Source organism: Rattus norvegicus, chromosome 1 (assembly GCF_021556685.1).
Source record: "Rattus norvegicus strain SHRSP/BbbUtx chromosome 1, alternate assembly SHRSP_T2T, whole genome shotgun sequence".
Classification (NCBI taxonomy): domain Eukaryota; kingdom Metazoa; phylum Chordata; class Mammalia; order Rodentia; family Muridae; genus Rattus; species Rattus norvegicus.
In genome coordinates, this window is record NC_141534.1 from 10,181,010 (window position 1) to 10,187,009 (window position 6,000).

The following is a 6,000-nucleotide window of genomic DNA, read 5'->3' on the forward strand; positions in this document are numbered from 1 at the left end:
GAAACCGAGAAACTCCTCCCTAATCCAAAGGTTTCATGAACTGGCAATACAAGAGAAAGTTGTTCTTCATGGATTGGTTAATAGAAACCATTAGCGACATTGGCTTATTCCTGGATAAAGTCTCCATGAATATCAGGAACTGGAAGATAATAGAACATTACAGAGAGAATTGGGAATGAAAGAGGTTGGTGTTTGATGCTCACTTCATTGGGCCCAATAGAGCTGTGCTCATAACAGAATAAAGGAAAATATTGATTTAGCAGAACTTGGAGACTGGTGTGTGGCTCTAGTGGCTTTGCTGAGCCCTATGGGGAATGCAGTCTTTATGAGGAAGAAGGTGCTTTAGTGGATCTGAGTGTTTTAGAGCAGAATATAAACTAGTTTTGTAAAGAGCTACACCATTTGGAGTGGAACTAAAACAGATAATAGTGGAAGTAAAATAGGTAATAGGGCCTATCCAGGTAATTCAAAAGCAAATGTGGCAAGGTTTGCATCAAGCTGGAGTTCGGTGGGGATAAGTTTGACATAAGGTCAATTACTGTGCTAGAAGCTAGTGAGTGCTTGGAGTGGTCAGTTTTAAACCTGTCACTTCAGGAACAAAACCAAAGGAATTGGAGACAGCTCGTCTTGGAGGTGAGCAGTTGCATCCCCAGAGTACGCTTTGTACAAATTTTCTAGGAATAAAAGATATGAGAGATGTTCCTTTCAGCTTGGAGACATCTCTCTAGCTGGATGTGGATGATGAAGAGATAGATGATGGTCCTGACCCTAGAACAGAACACATATAACCCAGAGAGCTGACTGATAGAGCATGTTTCAGGTGAGAGCACAAACCCTCTTCTCTAGAGGCCTCAGTCACACTGAGTAGCATTAATTGGGAATGAAGAGTTATTCAGCAGCGCCTGCATCAGTAGCTGGAGATGCACCAGGAAGCTAGATGGCTCATGAAAAATGACTGTGGACCAGAGAGGGATAGATAAACATATCATCTAGACAGCTGTACCTGGCACTGCTTTTTTTGATGAAGAAATTGATACAAGTAATGGGATGTTTTATGCCATTTTCTACCTTACTAATTTTTAAAGATTAATCCTTCAGCGACCAAGTCCAAGGTCAGTTGGCATTTGGTTGAAATCAAAGACAAGCCATTTAGTAACCTTGCTACCTTTCTATAAAGGTTTCATTCCACAGTGTGAACCACAGAGTGTCTTTCAGATGTGGAACACCATCTCAAAGAACAGTAAAAACAGAAGTTAACGTTTTTAAATGAAAGCACCCTAAATGGGTACAAAAGGCACTACCAAGACCCATGTGGTTGCTGGTAAATTCTAGTGCTAAGCGTAGGCTACTTTCTTATTAGTTGCTTGCCTTGGTGATCACTAAGACTCCACAAACCACAAAGGTTCTTGCCACTGCTGTTGTTTGCATGCCAGAACTAGCAAGTAGGATCCTGTTTCTGAAGACACCAAATTCTTTGAGGGTAGGACATGAAGAAATCAGGCTGAGACTGACTAATTCATAAGTTCTGCCCTGCCAGATGGATTTTGTAGTGCATCAAAGGCTGCTGCTGGAGAATTAACACCAATAGTCCTGCTCAGTTGTGAAGCCTGTGTACTAAAACATAAATATTCAATCCAAGCAGCATGGCCATTGCAGGTGTAACCATCTGCTTTCTGATTGGGTGGAAAGCTCTACCCCAAGAAGGGAAGTCATGTTTGTAAGATAAGCTTAGGAAAAAAGACGTAGCTGGGAGGTCATCGGAAGTAGGCTACTACTATTGCTTGGTTAAATGAGTGTGACGCGACTGTCAAGTAATTGCCTTCTAAAGCATTTGTGTGTGCACCCTTAGATTACTGCACACATGCCAGTCTGTGTCATGGCAGAAAGTTCTTTCCCATAGTAAGCAGTGGTTACTATGGAGACTCATAACTGGACAGTTGTTTGTTGAAAATAAGTGAGTGTTACTACGGCAGATTGGTCCAACACTCCACCATACATATAAGAAAATGGCCACACCTTATTATTTATCTGCTACGTCATAGCTCGGAAAATACAGTAGAAGGAATGGAGGAAGAACCAGAGGAAGTGGTGGGATGTTCTGTGGCTATTTTCTCTGAATTGTTACATTAACTCTAGTATTCATGGAAAAGAAAAAAATACTTAGAAAATCCAAGAAACATACAAGACCACAAAGTCCCTCCTTAAGCATTAAACAATTGCTGGGTAAGAGAAACTATGGTGGACCTTCCTCCAAGTTGTTTGTGGTTCTTTACTGATGCAGATTTCTTGAGTTCTCCTTGGTGCTAGGATGGGCTTTTCGGCTCCTGTACTTAACCCCAAAGATCTCATTGAATCACCAATCTAGAATTGGATGGAATTCTTTATTTGGTTTACCGTCAATGCCTTATCTGAAATGAACAACATTCGTTCTTATCTTTCTTAAGAAAGTGACAAAATAAATGATTTTGCATAAATATTCTGTTGTCTTAAAAAGTCTTCTTAAGAATATAGTGCACTTTTTGCATTAGTGATTTTAAAAGATCTACTGTTTATTCATGATCACAATGTTCAGTCAATAGAATGTACAATTTGCAACTGCCGAGCTTTTCTCTGATGTGTCACATCTTACACTTGGAGACAGTGGAGTTAACTCTATTAAATTTTAAACATTAGTCATAAATATAAAGTTATATATTCATGTGTATATACACACATCTTCATCCAGATTGTCTAAATAAACTTACGAAAACAATGTCTCTTAGTTCTTCTTCTCCAAACTACATTTATTCCACTCTGAAAGGACGTGTCACTGGAAGGAGCCCTGTAGCAGGGCAATGACCCTACGGCCAGTCAGATTAAAGGTTCTGGTTCTGGAGAATGGTATCACGACTTACCCAGGAGACTGCCCATCTGACGGATGGAGGAAAAGCCCATGTTCCAGAGGCCAGAGGTTGCCAGAGGCCAGGTGTAGTGTCAGTGCTTGGTTTCCCTTGGAGTCACAAGTTTTCCAGGTCACCTTTCTGTCCCTCCTTACTGAGGATTACTGCAGTTCACTTGGATGAGTGACTCGGGATAAACTCCTTGTCTCCAGAAGGCACTGGCTCCATACCTTTTAAGACAAAAGGTACAATTTATCCTCTTCCTTACCATGGTGGTTGTTCTGGTTCATAAATTCCCTTGATCGATTATGACACTTTCTGTGTTTTTTTTTTTTAATTTGTGTTTTGGTCAAATTAAAAGTTGGCCTGCAGATCCTCCAAAAAATCGTTATCATACTGGATCTGTTTTCTTCCTTTCTATTGGAAGCTTGACGGCTGCTCTCTAATTCTATCTCTCCTTTACTTCATAAGCTTATTTTCAGACTGGCAATGTTCTCTGCAGTGGTAAAATCCTTCCTGACTGAGGCTTTCCCATGTCAGAAATAAATTATGCCAATCAGCTGCACTGTTCCTTAATTTTTCTGGCACTGACAGATAAGACAGGTTTTTTCCTGGCATTGCAATTCCAAGAATTTTTGCTTCCACATGGTCTGCAAGCATTCCTGGAAGGAGACCTGAACATAATGTTTATTCGTGACCACTCTTATCAGAGGCTTGTTGATTTAGTAGACAGCTTTTAGGCATGTTGGTCCAGGCCAGAGATTCTGAGCTTTCCAGTCTGTAGCAGGTTGTCTCCCTTCCTTTAAGCCCAAGGGCAAGGCAGAGACATCATGGAAGAGAAGCATAGAAAAGTGCTCAACTCTATGGTAGATAAAGAGCAAAGATGAGGCATCACAGGCTGAAGTAAGATACATCCTACAGGGACACCCCAGTCACCCCATTCTTCCTACCAGGTCCATTTTTCCATCTCCAAATAGTCCTTTCAGATTTTTAGCCTCACCAATGGAGTCATCTATCCTTCAAAGCTTTTGCAATGCATTTATTTCCCAGACCCCATCGGATGGCAACTCAACCCTCACGACGTAAACCTACAAGGGAGATTTCATTGTTCATCCATAACAACTTTAATGTATGTTTTGCCACTTTTGTTGCATAGAATAATGAGCAAGTATGGAAAGACACTTCAGACCATCCACATCAGGGTGGCCTCCAACCACTAGCAAATAATCCCATTTATTGACAACTTCCAGCATCAAGACATTGGGTCATTTCCTATACATTTTTAGAATCCTTGCCAAGTTCAAGGAACCACTGCTTTCTTTTTAAAAATGTGTAATCTTTAGGATTTCCCACATTCAAAGTTTTCATGTCTAGGCATTTACTTTAAATAATCATTGAATTACCAAAACCTATAAACAATTTGTCACTGATATACGTGGAGGTCTATTAGAAATGCGATACCCAAAGTAATGTCGGATTTTGTGTCAGGTTAGCACATAATTGATAGAAGCCTATGCACAAGCCAAGGGTGTGGTCCAGCAAAGGGAGGTGCCCTTCTAAGGAGTTCTGGGAATGGAAAGAGAGAGAGTGGGAGGGAATTGGAACAACTTGTAAAAACAAGTTAGGACTTACAAGATTATATCAATTGCTTTTTGGAGTATATATATCAATGAATTGATGAGCTGTTTATGGAAAACTAAGTGTACATATTCCTCAAAGTTACAATGACAATAGTATTGAGGTGAACTGAGCCAGTGGATGCTTGTGGATTGACTGAGAATGACCCCCATAGGATCTGACATTTGAATACTTGGTTCAGCTGGTGGCACTGTTTGGAGAGATCCAGAAGGTTTGGCTTGTTGGAGAAAGTATATATCACTAGGATCTTGTCATTTCCAGTTTTCCCCCTATGCTTTGACATATGGTTCCAGATGTGAGCCCTCAGCTTCCTGCTTCTGCTTGCTGTCACGCTTCTCTGCCATGAGGCTCTTATTCCTCTGGAACTGCAAACTGACATAAACCCTCTCTAAGTTTCCTTGGTTGCAAGTTTTACCACAGCAATTAAAGAGTAACTAACACAGAGCTTTCCTGCCCACTTACTGTCTTAGGATTTCTATTGCTTTGATAAAACACCACAGGGTTGGGGATTTAGCTCAGTGGTAGAGCGCTTGCCTAGCAAGCGCAAGGCCCTGGGTTTGGTCCCCAGCTCCGAAAAAAAGAAAAGAAAAAAAAAAACACCACAAATAAAAGGACCACCAAGTCACGGAGTTCATCATCATTGAAGGAAGTCGGGGCAGGCACTCACAGCAGGAATCTGAAGGCAGGAAACAGAAGAAGAGATTATAGAGGGTTGCTGCTTACTGACTCACTTCCTTGTGGCTTGTTTAGCTTGATTTCCTATAGCACTAAGGACCAGCAGTTCAGGACTATGGAGTACTATCCCACATTAGTCACTTAGAAAATGCATTACAAACTTGTCTGCAGGCCAATCTTATAAAAGCGTTTTCTTAACTGATGCTTCTTCCCAAATGACTCCTGCTTGGGTTAAGTTAATATAAATTCAGCCAGCACACCTCTTTTATTGCCCAAAGTATAGAGTAACCTCCATACCTGTCTTCCTCCTCCCTTCAAGCAGCATCATTTATCAGAAGGACTATGTCTTCTTTGACATAGAAATGACATAGAAATCTCAAGAAATGTTGAGGGGTAATCAAATCGTTGTATTCATCGTTTGCCTGTTACTCTTAAACACCTGGCATTTATTACCACCATCTGGATTCACTTGTAAACTTTGTCACTGTGTTTTTCAAGATGTAGAAATATGAACCATGGTACATCGGAGAAGAGTAAGAAATATATGTAGTTCTTTCCGTTATAAATAAGGCTCCCAAGCTAGGAGTGTAGCTTAGTTGGTAGATAACTTCTTTAGCAAGCATAAACATCTGAACACACACAAAACATACAAACAACAAATAAGCTGGGCCTGGTTTTGGTACTAGGACCTAGAGACACGTAGTGTCCTAGAATTTGCTAGTCAGCCACTCTAAACTACTTGGTAAGTTCCAAGACAGTACAGTATCCTGTATTAGAAAGAAAAACAAGAAGGAGGGGAGGGGAGGAG

At 40.8% G+C, this 6,000-nt stretch overlaps 1 long non-coding RNA gene across 1 annotated transcript in view; it reads right to left on the minus strand.

The window, feature by feature from the left end:
• The window catches only part of LOC148006840 (uncharacterized), a 43,334-nt gene extending 39,177 nt beyond the window's left edge, over positions 1-4,157 (minus strand). The window contains exon 1 of the long non-coding RNA XR_015649001.1: positions 2,895-4,157. This is a non-coding gene — a long non-coding RNA (uncharacterized LOC148006840). The remainder of the gene's footprint in view (positions 1-2,894) is intronic.
• Between the last annotated feature and the right edge of the window lie 1,843 nt (positions 4,158-6,000).